The sequence below is a fragment of the Ranitomeya variabilis genome, chromosome 2 (assembly GCF_051348905.1).
Source record: "Ranitomeya variabilis isolate aRanVar5 chromosome 2, aRanVar5.hap1, whole genome shotgun sequence".
Taxonomy (NCBI): domain Eukaryota; kingdom Metazoa; phylum Chordata; class Amphibia; order Anura; family Dendrobatidae; genus Ranitomeya; species Ranitomeya variabilis.
Genome location: NC_135233.1, coordinates 215,233,863 through 215,252,223, shown reverse-complemented (window position 1 = coordinate 215,252,223; position 18,361 = coordinate 215,233,863).

The window sequence follows — 18,361 nt, the reverse complement described above, 5'->3', positions numbered from 1 at the left end:
AAAGAAATATCCTGACACTGAGGGAAATAAGGCAGTTTCTAAAGGCCGGCAACACACGGTAACACATGCCACCCAAAAATGCCTCTCTACGTGCTTTACAGCACATTTTTCCCCCTACATAGGGCATATACACAATTGGTCAAAATTGTTGGTACCCCTCGTTTAACGGTAGAAAAACCCACAATGGTCACAGAAATAACTTGAATCTGACAAAAGTAATAAGAAATAAAAGTTCTATGAAAATGAACAAGTGAAAGTCAGACATTGCTTTTCAGTCATGCTTCTACAGAAATTTTTTAAAAATAAAACTCATGAAATAGGCCTGGACAGAAATGATGGTACCCCTGAAAATAATGTGACAAAAGGGACATGTTAAATCAAGGTGTGTCCACTAATTAGCATCACAGGTGTCTACAATCTTGGAATCAGTGAGTGAGCCTGTATATAGGGCTATTGACACTCACTGTACTGTTTGGTGACATGGTGTGTATCACACTTGACATGGACCAGAGGAAGCGAAGAAAAGAGTTGTCTCAGGAGATTAGAAAGAAAATTATTGACAAACATGTTAAAGGTAAAAGTTATAAGATCATCTCCAAGGAGCTTGATGTTCCTATGACTACAGTTACACATATTCAGAAATGTAAGCTCCATGGGACTGTAGCCAACCTCCCTGGACTTGCCCGCAAGAGGGAAATTGATGACAAATCAAAGAGACGGATAATACGAATGGTAATAAAAGAGCCCAGAAAAACTTCAAAACAGATTAAAGGTGAACTTCAAGGTCAAGGAACATCAGTGTCAGATCGCACCATCCGTCGTTGTATGAGCGAAAGTGGACTTCATGGGAGATGGCCAAAGAGGATGCAGTTGTTAAAAAAAAAAATCATAAAAAGCCAGACTGGAATTTGCCAAACTACATGTTGACAAGCCACAAAGCCTCTGGGAGAATGTCCTATGAGACAGATGAGACAAAAATTGAACTTTTAGGCAAGGCACATCAGCTCTATGTTCATAGATGGAAAAATTAAGCATATCAACAAAAGAACACTGTTCCTACTGTGAAACATGAAGGAGGCTCTGTTCTGGGGCTGCTTTGCTGCGTCTGGCACAGGGTGTCTAGATTCTGTGCAGGGTACAATGAAATCTCAAGACTATCAAGGGATTCTAGACAAACGTGCTGCCCAGTGTCAGAAAGCTTAGTCCCAGTTGCAGGTCATGGGTCTTGCAACAGGATAATACCCAAAACACACAGCTAAAAACACCCAAGAATGGCTAAAAGGAAAACATTGGACTATTCTGAAGTGGCCTTCTAACCTAAATTCTATTGAGCATCTTTGGAAAGAGTTGAAACATGCCATCTGGTAAAGGCAACCTTCAAACACAAGACAATTGAGCAGTTTGTTCTTGAGGATTGGGCCAAAATACCTGTCGAGAGGTGCAGAAGTCTCATTGACAGTTACAGGAAGCGTTTGATTGCAGTGATTGCCTCAAAAGGTTGTGCAACAAAATATTAAGTTAAGGGTACCATCATTTCTGTTCAGGCGTATTTCATGAGTTGTTTTTTTTTTATTCTGTGGAAGCATGGTTGAAAAGCAATGTGTGATTTTCATTTGTTAATTTTCATAGTTTGTTATAATTTAATATTTCTTTTATCAGATTCAAGATATTTCTGTGACCATTGTGAGTTTTTCTGTCATTAAACAAGGGGTACCAACAATTTTGACCATGTCTGTGTGTGTGATATACTGTGTGGTCTTCTGAATGTCTGGAGAGGGTTAGTGGTTAATATCTGGTTCCATTTGTGGTCTATGGTGATACTTAAAGAATTATTCCTGACACTGAAAGTTCTCCTGTATCCTGATGATGAGACCACTAGGACGCTCACCGACTCTGATAACAAAGCTCTATAAATGCCCATAGGAATGCGGCACACCAGCACTGCATTCATTCTTTATGGGACGGCCAGAGACAGCTGTGTATAGAACTCGCAACGGAGTAGTAGGTTACATGCTCGACCAGTACATTTCAGAGCTTCGCTCTCTGGATCGATGACAATCCCACCACTTCGGCCCCCATAACTGAATATGGTCATAAGTGATGACTTTCAATATTGGGTTTAACTCTTTAGTATTTTTCTGTGCAGTATATTCATGTCATTGACAATAAACAGTCTCCCTTTTTTCATCAGGTTTATCACAGCAGTATTAGTTATATTAATTATAGATCTTGGGGTGGCGAAAGACTGTCTGACCGCATCCAGTAAGATCTATGGATGGACGGGAACCTTTTGCTACATGGCCCCAGAGGTGCTCCTGGAGAAATCATACAGCGTAGCAGCAGACTGGTGGAGCCTGGGGATAGTCCCCCCAGAAGCAATGGCCCCCAGAAGCAAATTGTCTACAAGTCAATCACCACCAAGAAGCCAAAATTTCCAACATGGCTAGATGTAGATGTGAAACATCTAATAAAGAAGCTGCTACGTAAGAATCCAGAGAGCCGCCTGGGTGTGTCAGGAAACATCAGAGACCACCCATTTTTCGGGACCATCTGCTGGGAGGAAGTGAAGCAGAGGAGAGCACTACCGCCTTTTATACCTTTCCATGTAAGTGAAGACTTATTACATATAGTATATAGGGTTTACAGACTATGACGACAAAAGTGTTAGAAATCCTCCAGGCTTCAGTGATGAGTAGAGGAATGCTTCTATAGACTTCAGCTTAGTCCATGATTCAAGGTATGGAAGGTGGGAAGGAATTTTTCTTCAATTGAAGGTAAATTGGCCAGTGGTTCAATGAGGCTTTTCGCCTTCCCCGGGATTAATGAAATGTATCATTAAAGGGACTCTGTCACCTGAATTTGGAGGGAACAATTTTCAGCCATAGGGGCAGGGTTTTCGGGTGCAGACATGTACTATGGAGGACAGAGAATGAACTTCAATCCAATATTGCAGCCAGCATGCAGCCAGCGGGTAAGGAATGGGTGAATCAAACACCCGAAAACCCCGCCCCTATGGCTGAAAATTGTTCCCTCCAAATTCAGGTGACAGAGTCCCTTTAATTCTGGGAACTCGTCTGACTTCCTAAGTGAGTTGGGAAGGAATTTTTTTCCTATTCCCATAAAAGTCAGTGGATCTAACATATCCTTGGCATTTATCAAATCACATGCTTCTCACCCATTAATAAAATTCTGTATTTTGCCCCCCTATGTCTTTGTGTACATGCTTTTATTTCCATTGACTAGCCGTGCTTTGCTTTACGCTGTATTTCTTGGGTTCTCTGTTCTCACACTGGAATTACATTTTACATTTCTGCTCTTTACACATTATAATTAAAGTGACCTTGAGAATTTATCATTAAGAAGATCATTATAATTGGCGGGCTGGGCTAGGGGGGAGAGGGGCCAATGCCCCCAGGCCGGTCTTTTTTGCAGCTGTTCAAGACCACCTGGCCGCCAGAGGATTCTCCGGTGGGTCCAGGCACTGACATCTTCTGGCATACAGGGGCGGATAGCTGCCTAGGGCCCCCGATGCCCCAGGGGCCTCCAGCCATTTGTGTGTCGTTAATAGCCCGTGAGTCAGGGTACCCACCCGACACCAACAGAGCTGCAGCGGGTGACAGGAGGCAGGAGCCAGCTGCTGCGGCTAAAGCCTGTGCCCGCTGCTAAAAAGAAATGAATATTCACTGCTACCCACGCCCTGATACTTTATAATTCAGACTGTAAAGGGAGTTGGTGGACAATGGAGACGTATATCCCAGTATGGTACAGTAAGGTGGTGGTTTATTTCAACACGTTTCGAAGTATATAACTTCTTCAGGAAAAAACACATCTTGGTTACTTTATAATTCAGAAATTTAAAGGAATTTACTTTGGAAACCGTCATTCTTCAGACAGCTTCCACTTGAAAGTTACATCCTCTCTATATTTCACAGTATAGAGTACAAGATGCCAGCGTCAGAACCACTGTAAGGAAAATGGCAAAACCGATGGCAAAGCTGCTTCCGGTAAATGACTGCTGGTGTTTTCTTGAAGCTGCTTCGCCTGGGAAATCTTAGTAGCTGTTCCATAGTACAAACAACTTCATTATACCGAGTTTAAGAGCACACATCGTGTCACAAATTTAGTCAATCACTGGGATCATCAGTCAGTGAGTCAGTGGCGTACTGCCAATGGCGACAGGCTACACTGCCACTATGGGGCCCATGAGTCAGTGGGGCCCAGTGCCTGCACAGGACACCCACCGGTCATCACATGTTCAACTGTATCGGCATCCTGGTTGCTGATAAAGTTGAAAGCAATGATGGAGGACTGAGAGCCAGCTGATGCTTCCTCCTCCATTGTTCATCCTCTGCGTCTGGTGTCGCAGCGTAGGAGGCATGATGCCGTCATTCTATGGTGCCTACTGCAATGAAGTATGCGGTGCTTCATAATGCTCGCTGCAGATAGCGGAGCATTTTATTTCTTTAAATCAGTGAGTACAATATAATGAACATAATACTGTATGCAGGACTATGAGGACTGTAATATACTGTATGCAGGACTAGGGGGAGTAGAATATACTGTATGGAGGAATATGGCGAGTGCAGTATATTGTATGGATGGAAGACCATAGTGAGTACAATATACTGTATGGAGGACTATGGGAGTGCATTATACTGTATGGAAGACTATGGGAGGTGCAGTATACTGTGTGGAGGACTATGGTCAGAATATTATGCTGTATGGAGAACTATGAGGAGAGCATTATACTGTACGCAGGACTTTAAGGAGTGCAGTATACTTTATGGAGGACTATGGGGAGTGCATTATACTGTATGGAGGATTATGGGGAGTGCAGTATACTGTATGGAGTACTATGGAGAGTGCAGTATACTGTATGGAGGACTATGGAAAGTGCAATATACAGTATTGAGGACTATGGGGAGAGCATTATACTGTATGGAGGACTATGGGGAGAGCAGTATACTGTATAGAGGAATGGGGGAGATCAGTATACTGTATGGAGGACTGTGGAAGTGCATTATACTGTATGGAGGACTACGGGAGGTGCAGTACACTGTATGGAGGACCATGGGGAGAATATTATACTGCATAGAGGACTATGAGGAGAGCATTATACTGTACGCAGGACTATAGGGAGTGCAGTATACTGTTTGGAGTACTATGGAGAGTGTAGTATACTGTATGGAGGACTATGGAAAGTGCAATATACTGTATTGAGGACTATGGGGAGAGCATTATACTATATGGGGAGAGCATTATACTGTATGGAGGACTATGGGGAGAGCAGTATACTGTATGAAAGACTGTAGGGAATAATTGTACTGTATGGAGGACTATGGGGAGTGCATTATACTGTATGGAGTACTATGGCGAGTGCAGTATATTGTATGGAAGACCATAGTGCGTACAATATACTGTATGGAGGACTATAAGGAGTGCATTATACTATATGAAGGACTATGGGGAGAGCATTATACTGCATGAAAGACTGTAAGGAATAATTGTACTGTATGGAGGACTATGGGGAGTGCATTATACTGTATGGAATACTATGGCGAGTACAGTATATTGTATGGAAGACCATAGTGCTTACAATATACTGTATGGAGGACTATGGGGAGTGCATTATACTGTGTGGAGTACTATGGAGAGTGCAGTATACTGCATGGAGGACTATGGGGAGTGCAGTATACTGTATGAAGGACAATGGAGAGAGCATTATGCTGTATAGAGGACTATGGGGAGTACATTATACTGTATGGAGTACTATGGAGAGTGCAGAATACTGTATGGAGGACTATGGAAAGAGCATTATACTGTATGGATGACTATGGGGATAGCAGTATACTGTATAGAGGAATGGGGGAGATCAGTATACTGTAAGGAGGACTGTGGGAGTGCATTATACTGTATGGAGGACTACGGGAGGTGCAGTACACTATATGGAGGACCATGGGGAGAATATTATACTGTATGGAGGACTATGAGGAGAGCATTATACTGTTCACAGGACTATAAGGAGTGCAGTATACTGTATGGAGGGCTATGGTGAGTGCAGTATACTATATAGAAGACTATGGGGAATGCATTATACTATATGAAGAACTATAGGGAGAGCATTACACTGTATGAAGGACTGTACTGAATAATTGTACTGTATGGAGGACTATGGGGAGTGCATTATACTGTATGGAGAACTATGGAGAGTGCAGTATACTGTATGCAGGACTATGGGGAGTGCAGTATACTGTATTAAGGACAATGGAGAGAGCATAATACTGTATGAAGGACTATGGGGAGTGCATTATACTGTACGGAGTACTATGAAGAGTGCAGTATACTGTATGGAGGACTATGGAAAGTGCAATATACTGTATTGAGGACTATGGGGAGAGCATTGTACTGTATGAAGGACTGTTGGGATAGCAGTATACTGTATAGAGGAATGGGGAGATCAGAATACTGTATGGAGGACTGAGCGTAATATACAGTATGGAGGACTGGGGGAGTGCAGTATACTGTATGGTGGACTAAGGGAGTGTAGTATACTGTATGGATGAATATGGGAAGTGCAACATACTGTATGGAAGACTATGGGAAGTACAGTATACCATATGTAGGACTATGAGGAGAATATTATACTGTATGCAGGACTATGTGGGGTGCATTATACTGTAAGGAGTACTATGGAGAGTGCAGTATACTGTATGGAGGACTACGGAGAGTGCAGTATACTGTATGGAGGACTATGGAGAGTGCAGTATACTGTATGGAGGACTATGGAGAGGGCAGTATACTGTATGGAGGACTATGGAGAGTGCAGTATACTGTAAGGAGGACTATGGAGAGTGCATGTAATAATTATAGGGGATAATTCAGGAGACTCTTTGCGTGGAACAAGACAACAGGACACAGTTTTATAAGTGGTAAAGTTTATATTATCACACGGTAATTCAAGCAGGTGCAGAGAGAAACTCAGGGGGATATCCCTGCCATCTTATCAGATATTGGAGCCGATTCCTGCGAATCCTGGAATCAATAATTTCCTCCACCGCGAATTGTTCTTGCCCATCAATCACCACAGGCTGCGGAGGTGGCACAACACGTCCCTGGAAGGTATTAGGAGATACAGGCTTTAGTAAAGATACATGAAAAACTGGGTGTACCTTCATTGTCCTAGGTAGCTTCAGCCGGCAGGCCACAGAGCTCACAATACCGTTGATCTTGAAAGGACCAATGAATTTCTGTCCAAGCTTTTGTGAAGGAACATTTAACTTCAGATTCTTAGTTGCTAACCACACGGAATCTCCTACCTTGAACATGGGTGCAGGTTTACGGAATCTATCAGCCAATCTCTTATAACGTTCTTGAGCCGTGGTCAGGGATTCCTTCAGAACCTCCAGATTTTGTCTCATTGCAGTCAGCCTTTCCTCCACTGCTGGAACCGGAGAATTAATTGGAGACCTAGGTAAAATACACGGATGATAACCCAGATTGGCAAAGAAAGGTGTAAATTTAATGGAGGCGCTCTGAGAATTATTATATGAAAATTCGGCTAACGGCAACAACTCCAACCAATCATCCTGGAGATGGCTGACATAGCATCTTAGATATTGTTCCAGCGTCTGGTTGGTACGCTCAGTCTGACCATTTGTCTGGGGATGGTAAGCAGAAGAGAGACAGACATTAATATTGAGTGCAGAGCAAAACCCCTTCCAGAATCTTGAAGTGAACTGTACTCCACGGTCAGAGATTATCTCATCCGGCACCCCATGCAACCGAAAGACATTCTGTATAACCAAGTTCACTGTATCTTTAGCAGAGGGGAGGCTGGTGCACAGAACAAAATGAGCAGCCTTAGTCAGGCGATCAACTACCACCATGATTGTATTCATGCCCCCCGATGTAGGCAGCTCCACAATAAAGTCCATTGATATAGACCCCCAAGGGCGGGACGGAACAGGTAATGGTTGTAGAAGACCCGTAGGTGCCACATGAGGAGTCTTGTAATGGGCACATACCTCGCAAGAGAGAACATAGTCGTTGGTATCCTTCAGGCAAGTTGGCCACCAGAAGAATAGGCTCAGGAACTCTTGTGTCTTCTGTACCCCCCTGTGACCAGCCAACTCGGAATCATGTACCAACTTGAGGATCTGCAGACGGATGACCTCTGGGACGTAGATACATTGATCTCTGAACCACATGCCACCCTTAAAGATAAGATTAATATCCACAGGTGGGTTGGCCAGAAATACATCACCTTCATAGGCCTCCCTGCATTCTTTCCACAAGTCCTGATCGTGGATAACTCCGATGAAATTGGCATCTGATAGAATGGTCTTGGACGGGGCTCCAGGTACAGAATCCGCAGCATGGATTCGGGATAAAGCATCAGCCTTCCCATTACGAGAACCTGAACGGTACAAGATAACAAAGTTAAATTGATTTAAGAATAAGTTCCAACGAGCCTGACGAGGAGAAAGACATCTAGCGGATCTAAGGAACTCTAGATTGCTATGTTCAGTTAGCACTATATGATCTGTTGTGCAGCTCCTTGCAGATGATGCCTCCATTCTTTGAAAGCCGCAATAATAGCCAGCAATTCCTGTCTCCCACATCGTAATTCTCCTCTGCTGAGGTTAGTCTACGGGAAAAGAAAGCACAAGGATGTAGCAGACCCTTCTCTCCAGTTCTTTGGAAGAGAATAGCCCTCAAAGCATTATCAGAAGCATCCACCTCCACAATGAAAGGATCTGTTGGATCTGGGTGTATCAACAGCGGTGCTGATGTGAAACAGATCTTCAGCCGATCAAAAGCTTCTTGAGCCTGTGTTGACCACTTTAAGGGCTTTTCCTTCTTTGTCAAGGAAGTAATGGGACGGACAATATCAGAAAAATTTCAAATGAAGCGTCTGTAGAAATTTGCAAAACCAATAAAACGTTGGACCTCCTTAAGGTTCTTGGGTACCGGCCAGTCAAGGATAGCCTGAAACTTACAGATTCCATGTTCAGCCCCTGGGGAGAGATGATATAACCCAAGAACTGTATCTCAGAACGATGGAACTCGCATTTCTCCGGCTTGATATACAGTTGGTTCTCTTTCAGATGTTTTAAAACAGTATTGACATGTTCTTCATGTTCCTGTAGAGAGTCAGAAAAGATTAGTATATCGTCCAAATAGATCACCACAAACTGGTCCAACAAATCTCTGAAGATGTCATTAACAAGGTGTTGAAATGCTGCAGGGGCGTTACAAAGCCCAAAGGGCCTGAAGAAAAGGATATGCAAACCAATGGGATCCACCTTAAATAATCAATTTTATTGTACAAAAATAGTAATCCACAAACAGAACCAGGCAAAACATACATTTAAAAACATTTAAAACACTAGTATGGCTAAATAGGCCATAAGTAATTTTACCCGAGGGAAATGAAGGAAGCTAATACTTCACAGCATATGTGAGACAGGAGAAATAACCAGAGAGAAAAAATTTGCTAGGTATGTGGGTACACCAATCTTAGTCAAATATACATATAGGAAGCCTATTGTTTACTGCCAACTGACCCCCTGAGTACTATGACAGGTAACATATACTCCAGCCTAGTATCAGGAAGAAATACGTCATGGATCCTATTTTGTTCAACACAGCATGCGTGCGCACAGTTGGTAAGCAAATGAAAGCAGACCCCTATAGAAAGTTAATCATGGAAATAGATATACTGCAGTACTACAATATCCTAGTTATTTGGATAAATGTATGCATACAGACGCCTTGTGGAAATACAAAAAATGAGGATCCACTGTCCTAAGGCTTGGAAAAATTCCAGGCCATGCATGAAGTAAATAAATGTAATTCCATAGCAGTTGTGAAGATAAGTTACCCAGTCCTGTCCCTCAGGAAAAACAAAAGAAGCCCTGAACCCCACGCGTATCGACGCTACTAAAGCGTCTTCATCAGGGGACTTTTCCCCTGGGGTTCAGGGCTTCTTTTGTTTTTCCCGAGGGACAGGACTGGGTAACTTATCTTCACAACTGCTATGGAATTACATTTATTTACTTCATGCATGGCCTGGAATTTTTCCAAGCCTTAGGACAGTGGATCCTCATTTTTTGTATTTCCACAAGGCGTCTGTATGCATACATTTATCCAAATAACTAGGATATTGTAGTACTGCAGTATATCTATTTCCCTGATTAACTTTCTATAGGGGTCTGCTTTCATTTGCTTACCAACTGTGCGCACGCATGCTGTGTTGAACAAAATAGGATCCATGACGTATTTCTTCCTGATACTAGGCTGGAGTATATGTTACCTGTCATAGTACTCAGGGGGTCAGTTGGCAGTAAACAATAGGCTTCCTATATGTATATTTGACTAAGATTGGTGTAATGAGCTGGCCGGCTCTGACTGTTCTGTTATCATTGACATAGAAGAATCTGTGACAGACACTGCCCCCGTGTGGCCAGAAGTTATACCTACGCCGAATGTGATTACAGAGAAACAAACTGTATTGGCTAAGCTCCCCCCTGTTATGTCATGTGACCAGGAAGGAGGGAGAGAGGAAGAAGAGCCCGGGAAATCAGTCTGTGCAGAGAGAAGTCTGTGTATGCTGGCGCCCTCCTGTGAATGCGATATAACAGATTGTCTGGATGATCCCTCTCCCTTGAAAGCTGACTTCCAGATCCTGAACCCACGAACTGTAAGCGGGTCCTCTGTTGAGAGGCCGAATATTCACTCAGCGGTGACATCTCCACAGATCCTGAACCCACGAACTGTAAGCGGGTCCTCTGTTGAGAGGCCGAATATTCCACCCCTACCTGCCGTACCCCAAGGACTACAGTCTGGACCTGAGAGACGGAGCTTTGTTTAATCCCTGCAGAGACAGACAGGCCTGCGACGTGGGAAGATAATCTTCTGGAGCAAAGAGACTGGTAAAGTGTGGATAGGGACAGTGAGGGAAAGTTTGTTATTACACGTTATTACTTTGAATAGGCATATTTTGCGTTGTTTATTACTGTGTTCCGCTGTGTTAAGGAAAAATGTATAACAGTAAAGATATGTTTGTTAAAATGGAATCTGGGTGTGGAAGTTTTGCTGAGCCAGATCATGGATATACATGGGCGAACTTGTCCTCGGTCACTTCATCGGTGTACCCACATACCTAGCAAATTTTTTCTCTCTGGTTATTTCTCCTGTCTCACATATGCTGTGAAGTATTAGCTTCCTTCATTTCCCTCGGGTAAAATTACTTATGGCCTATTTAGCCATACTAGTGTTTTAAATGTTTTTAAATGTATGTTTTGCCTGGTTCTGTTTGTGGATTACTATTTTTGTACAATAAAATTGATTATTTAAGGTGGATCCCATTGGTTTGCATATCCTTTTCTTTTTGTGTTCAGTAACTATTTATATGCAATGGTTGACCCCTAACTTTTGTATTGGAGTGGTGCCCGCTTTTCCCTCTCTCTATACAAAGCCCAAAGGGCATCACAAGAGATTCAAAGTGTCCATACCGGCATCTGAATGCTGTCTTCCACTCATCCCCTGGACGAATACGCACCAAATTATAAGCCCCACGAAGATCCAGCTTAGAGAACACCTTAGCATGGCAGACTCTTTCCAGTAATTCGGGAATCAGAGGTAAAGGGTAACGGTTTCGTACGGTTACCTTATTGAGTTCCCGATAGTCAACACAGGGTCTCAGGGTCCCATCCTTCTTCTTTACAAAAAAAATGGGTGCCCCAGCTGGTGAGGAAGAAGGACGTATGAAGCCTTTGGCCAGATTTTCATCAATATACTCCTTTAAAGCTTGAAGCTCAGGTGCCGCCAAAGGGTATACGTGACCAAAAGGAATATCTGCCCCAGGAAGCAACTCAATGGAACAGTCATAATGCCTGTGTGGAGGAAGTTGATCTGTATTCTTCTTGTCACAGAGGTCAGAGAACTCTTTATATGCTGGAGGTAAAGAAGATACCTGTACATGTGGTTCTGTAGCCGTGGACTCAGGGACAGCTTCTGTTAACGCTGAGTTGCTCCTTGCTGGAAAGATAATCTCCTTTGTCTCCCAGTTGATAATTGGGTTCTGAGAACGCAACCAAGGAATGCCTAAAATCACAGGAAAATGAGGAGAAGAAATTAGCAAGAAAGAAAGTTGCTCCTGATGATTAGGCTCCAACAAAATTTCAAGGTGTATGGTCTCCTGATCCACAGGCCCAGAGATTAAAGGTGACCCATCCACTGTTTCCATGGTAATTGGAGAGGCTCTTTGCTGAATTTTAATACCATGTTCCTTGGCAAATGCGATATCCATGAAATTGCCACCTGCACCAGAGTCAATCATAGCTGAACTGGAAATCCACTTTCCTGAACACAGGATCTTAATAGGGAGAGAACAGTGAGAGTTCTTTTCCTTCAGCTCCTTGGGGGGTGAAGTCATAGAAAGTGAATGGAATACAGCATTTAAAGGCAGGCTACATTCAGAGATGTCAGATTCATCATCACAGTTGTCATACTCCCCTATTGCAGCTAGCACCTTGTTAGGCCGTCTAGGACACTTAGGACAATTGATCAAGAATTGGTCAGACTGGCCGCACTAGAAACATAGACTTTCACGAAGGCGATGCTCCCGGTGTTCATTGATCTCGCGTCTCTGAACAGAATCAATTTGCATGGGCACCTCCTCCACTTCCCTCCTCCACTTCCCGAGATGTTTTACTTGCAGGCTCTTTGGAAGGAAGGGAAAAGTTAGAAATACGGTTATATGCAGCAAATTTCTCCTGCCTACACTCAGTAAGGCGAATGTCTACGCGCACACAATGCTGTATAAATGTCTCTAGTTCTTGTGGTGACTCTGAGCGAGCTAGTTCATCTTTTATAATACTAGACAGACCCCTTTTAAAAATAGGCAATTGTGCATAACTGTCCCAATTGGTATCTACCGCCAATCTCCTGAATTCAGTGGCATACTCAATAACAGAACGTTTAGCCTGGCGTAAAGACAACAAAGCAGATTCAGCGGTTGCACGGCTATTAGGGTCATCAAACATTAACGCCATAGCGGCCAAGAAATCATCCAAGTCATTTAAATGTGGGTCACGAGACTCAATCATCGGATTCGCCCAGGCGAGCGCTCGTGAGGTCAGTAGCATTATTACACACAATACTTTGAATCTATCAGTAGGAAAACGGTCAGCATGCACATCAAAATATAGCATACATTGATTCACAAAGCCATGAAATTTGTCGCGATCACCATTAAATTTGAATGGGGGCAACTTAGGTGTGCTAGCTGGTGGCGGTTGCCCAGAGGGTAAAGTCACTTGTGCAGCTATTTGCGTGCTTATGTCCTGAAAAGCCCGTCCATACTGGGACTCTATGCCAGCAATTTTGTTTTCCTGGGCTGCCATGCAATTGCTTAAGTCCTGCAAAGTTTGTCCAAACACTTGTTGATTGTGTTCAAAGCTTCCAAACTTCTTTTGCAGACCTTCCACATCTTTCTGCAGTGATCTAATTATGGAAAACACCTGCTCTAATCTGCTCTCTGCAGTCATTGTTCCAGCAGCCTCCCTTTTTTTTTTTTCTTAGTCTAGATTATCCTGTAATAATTATAGGGGATAATTCAAGAGACTCTTTGCATGGAACAAGACAACAGGACACAGTTTTATAAGTGGTAAAGTTTATATTATCACACGGTGATTCAAGCGGGTGCAGAGAGAAACTCAAGTCCACAACACTTGGTGCAAATAATAAACGCAGCTTAGCAGTCAATAGGAAACTTCAGAGGGAGATGCAAACAAACTGAAAGTCTATGAAGCACAGTTATTCTTGAGGAAACTTGACACGAATAGATCCTTGACTTAGTCCAGACACAGATAGATATGCTATTAGGCAGTTCAAATCATATCTTAGCTCAACCAGGGAGGCCTGGTTAATAGTCTCAGGTTTTGCAGAGCAGAAACAGCTTACATGTCCAGCAAATGCAGATGGAAGTAACACCAGCAGCAGATGAAGGAGGATTACTGAACACTGGTGTATGCAGCAGGAACTCAGAGCAGAGTGGCAGGATCTCCAACACAGGTTCACAGGAGAAGGTGCAGGTGCAAGGCCAGGGAGTAATAAGGAGCTGGATGCAAAGCAGAATAATCTAGCACAGACTTCAGGCTGGGGTGGAGTTTTATAGCAGGAAGACAAGTGCACATGAGACCAAAGACGCCATGTTGGACAAGGGCAGTAATGCACAAAAGGTAAAAAAATTTCAGAGTCCTGACAGTGCAGTATACTGTATGGAGGACTATGGAAAGTGCAATATACTGTATTGTGGATTATGGGGAGAGCATTATACTGCATGGAGGACTATGGGGAGAGCAGTATACTGTGTAGAGGAATGGGGGAGATCAGTATACTGTATAGAGGACTGAGTGTAATATACAGTATGGAGGACTGGGGAGTGCAGTATACTGTATGGTGGACTAAGGGAGTATAGTATACTGCATGGAGGAATATGGGGAGTGCAGTACACTATGGATGAATATGGGGAGTGCAATATACTGTATTGAAGATTATGGGAAGTACAGTATACCATATGGAGGACTATGAGGAGAGTATTATGCTGTATGCAGGACTATGGGGAGAGTATTGCACTGTATGGAAGACTTTAGGGGATGATTGTACTTATAGAGGACCATGGGGAGTGCATTATACTATATGAAGGACTATGGGGAGAGCATTATACTGTATGAAGGACTATAGGGGATAATTGTACTGTATGGAGGACTATGGGGACTGCAGTATCCTGTATGGAGGACTATGGGGAGTGCATTATACTGTATGGATGACTATGAGGACTGCAGTATCCTGTATAGAGGACTATGGGGAGAGCATTATACTGTATGGAGGGCTATGGGGAGAGCAATATACTGTATGGAGAACTATGGGAAGTGCAGTATACTGTATGGAGGACTATGGAGGAGAGCATTATTCTGTATGAAGGACTATGAGGAGAGCGTTATACTGTATGCATGACTATGTGGAGTGCAGTATACTGTATGGAGGACTATGGGGAGTGCAGTATACAGTATGAAGGACAATGGAGAGAGTATTATATTGTATGCAGGACTATAGGGAGAGCAGTACACTGGAGGGCTATTGGGAGTACAGTATACTGTATAGAGGGCTCTGTGGAGTGCATTATACCATATGGAGAACTATGGGGAGAGCATTATACTGTATGGAGGACTATGGGGAGCACATTATACTGTATGGAGGACAATGAGGGTTTCAGTATACTGTATGGAGGACTGTGGAAGGTGCAATATACTGTATTGAGAACAATGGGGAGAGTATTATACAGTATAGAGTACTATGTTGAGAGCAGTATACTGTATGGAGGACTTGGTGAGTGCAATATACGGAATGAAGGATTATGTGGAGAGCAGTATACTGTTTGGAGTGCTATGGGGATAGCAGTATACTGTATGGAGTACTGGGGGAGTGCAGTATACTGTATGGAGGACTGGGGGAGTGCAGTATACTGTATGGAGGAACATGGGGAGTGCAATAAACTGTATGGAAAACTATGGAAAGTACAGTATACTATATGGAAGACTATGAGGAGAGCATTACACTGTATGCAGGACTATGGAGAGTGCATTATACTATATGGAGGACTATAGGGAGAGTATTATACTGTATGGAAGACTATAGGGGTCAATTTTACTGTATGGAGGGCTATGGGGAGTGCATTATACTATATGAAGGACTGTGGGGGAGCATTATACTATATGGATGACTATGAGGAGTCCAGTATACTGTATGTAGGAATATGAGAGTCCATTATACTATATAGATGACTATGGGGAGTGCATTATACTAAATGAAGGACTATAGGGAGAGCATTATACTGTGTGAAGGACTGTAGGGGATAATTGTACTGTATGGAGTACTATGGGTTGTGCAGTATACTGTATCGAGAGCTATGGGGAGTGGATTGCATTATCCTATATGGAGAACTATGGGGAGAGCATTATACTATATTGAGGACTATGGGAAGTGCATTATACTGTATAAAGAACTGTGGAATGCAGTATACTGTATAGAGGACTGGGGGAGTGCAGTATACTGTGTAGAGGACTGGGGGAGTGCATAATACTGTGTAGAGGACTGGGGGAGAGCAGTATACTGTATGGAGGAATGGGGGAGATCAGTATACTGTATAGAGGACTGAGTGTAATATAAAGTATGGAGGACTGGGGGAGTGCAGTATACTGTATGGTGGACTAAGGGAGTGTAGTATACTGCATGTAAGAATATGGGGGGTGCAATACACTATGGAAGAATATGAGGAGTGTAATATACTGTATGGAAGACTATGGGAAGTACAGTATACTATATGGAGGACTATGAGGAGAGTATTATGCTGTATGCAGGACTATGGGGAGAGTTTTGCACTGTATGGAAGACTTTAGCGGATGATTGCACTTATGAAGGACTATGGGGAGAGCATTATACTGTATGAAGGTCTATAGGGGATAATTGTACTGTGTGGAGGACTATGGAGACTGCAGTATCCTGTATGGAGGACTATGGGGAGTGCATTATACTGTATGGATGACTATGGGGACAGCAGTATCCTGTATAGAGGACTATGGGGAGAGCATTTTACTGTACGGAGGGCTATGGGGAGAGCAATATACTGTATGGAGAACTATGGGAGGTGCAGTATACTGTATGGAGGACTATGGAGGAGAGCGTTATTCTGTATGGAGGACTGTGAGGAGAGCGTTATACTGTATGCAGGACTATGGGGAGTGCAGTATACTGTATGGAGGACTATTGGGAGTGCAGTATACGGTATGAAGGACAATGCAGAGAGCATTATACTGTATGCAGGACTATAGGGAGTGCAGTACACTGGAGGGCTATTGGGAGTACAGTATACTGTATAGAGGGCTCTGTGGAGTGCATTATACATAGGGAGAACTATGGGGAGAGCATTATACTGTATGGAGGACAATGGGGAGTACGTTACACTGTATGGAGGACAATGAGGAGTGCGGTATACTGTATGGAGGACTGTGGAAAATGCAATATACTGTATTGAGAGCAATGGGGAGAGCATTATACAGTATAGAGTACTATGGAGAGCAGTATACTGTTTGGAGGGCTATGGGGATGGCAGTATACTGTATTGAGGACTGGGGAGTGCGGTATACTGTATTGAGGAATTTGGGGAGTGCAATATACTGTATGGAAAACTATGGGAAGTACAGTATACCATATGGAAGACTATGAGGAGATTGTTACACTGTATGCAGGACTATGGAGAGTGCATTATACTATATGGAGGACTATAGGGAGAGTATTATACTGTATGGAATACTATAGGGGACGATTTTACTGTATGGAGGACTATGGGGAGTGCATTATACTATATGAAGGACTATGGGGGAGCATTATACTATATGGATGACTGAGGAGTGCAGTATACTGTATGTAGTAATATGTTAGTCCATTATACTATATAGAGGACCATGGGGAGAGCATTATACTGTATGAATGACTGTAGGGGATAATTGTACTGTATGGAGTACTATGGGTTAAGCAGTATACTGAATAGAGGGCTATGGGGAGTGGAGTGCATTATACTATATGGAGAACTATGGGGAGAGCATTATACTGTATGGAGAACTATGGGAAGTGCATTATACTGTATGAAGAACTGTCGAGTGCAGTATACTGTGTTGAGGACTGAGGCAGTGCAGTATACTGTATAGAGGACTTGGAAAGTGCAGTATACTGTATGGAGGACTGGGGGAGTGCAGTATACTGTATGAAGGACTGGGGGAGTGCAGTATACTGAATGAATGACTATGGGGAGAGCAATATACTGTATGGAGCACTAGTGGAGTGCAGTATACTGTATGGAGGACTAGGGAAGAGCAGTATACTGTATGGAGGGCTGGGGCAGTGCAGTATACTGTATGGAGGTCTAAGGGAGTTCAGTATACTGTATGGAGGACTGGGGGAGTGCAGTATATTGTATGGAGGACTATAGAGAGTGCAGTATACTTTATGAGGGACTGAGGGAGTGCAAAATACTGTATGGAGGACTATAGAGAGTGCAGTATACTTTATGAGGGACTGGAGGAGTGCAGTATACTGAATTAAAGACTATGGGGAGAGCAATATACTGTATGGAAGACTATGGGGAGAGGCATATGCTATAAGGAGGTCTATGGGGAGTGCAATAAACTGCATGGAGGAATATGAGGAATGCAATATATTGTATGGAAGACTATGGGAAGTACAGTATACGATATGGAGGACTATGGGAGAGCATTTGATTCAAGATTCAAAGAAG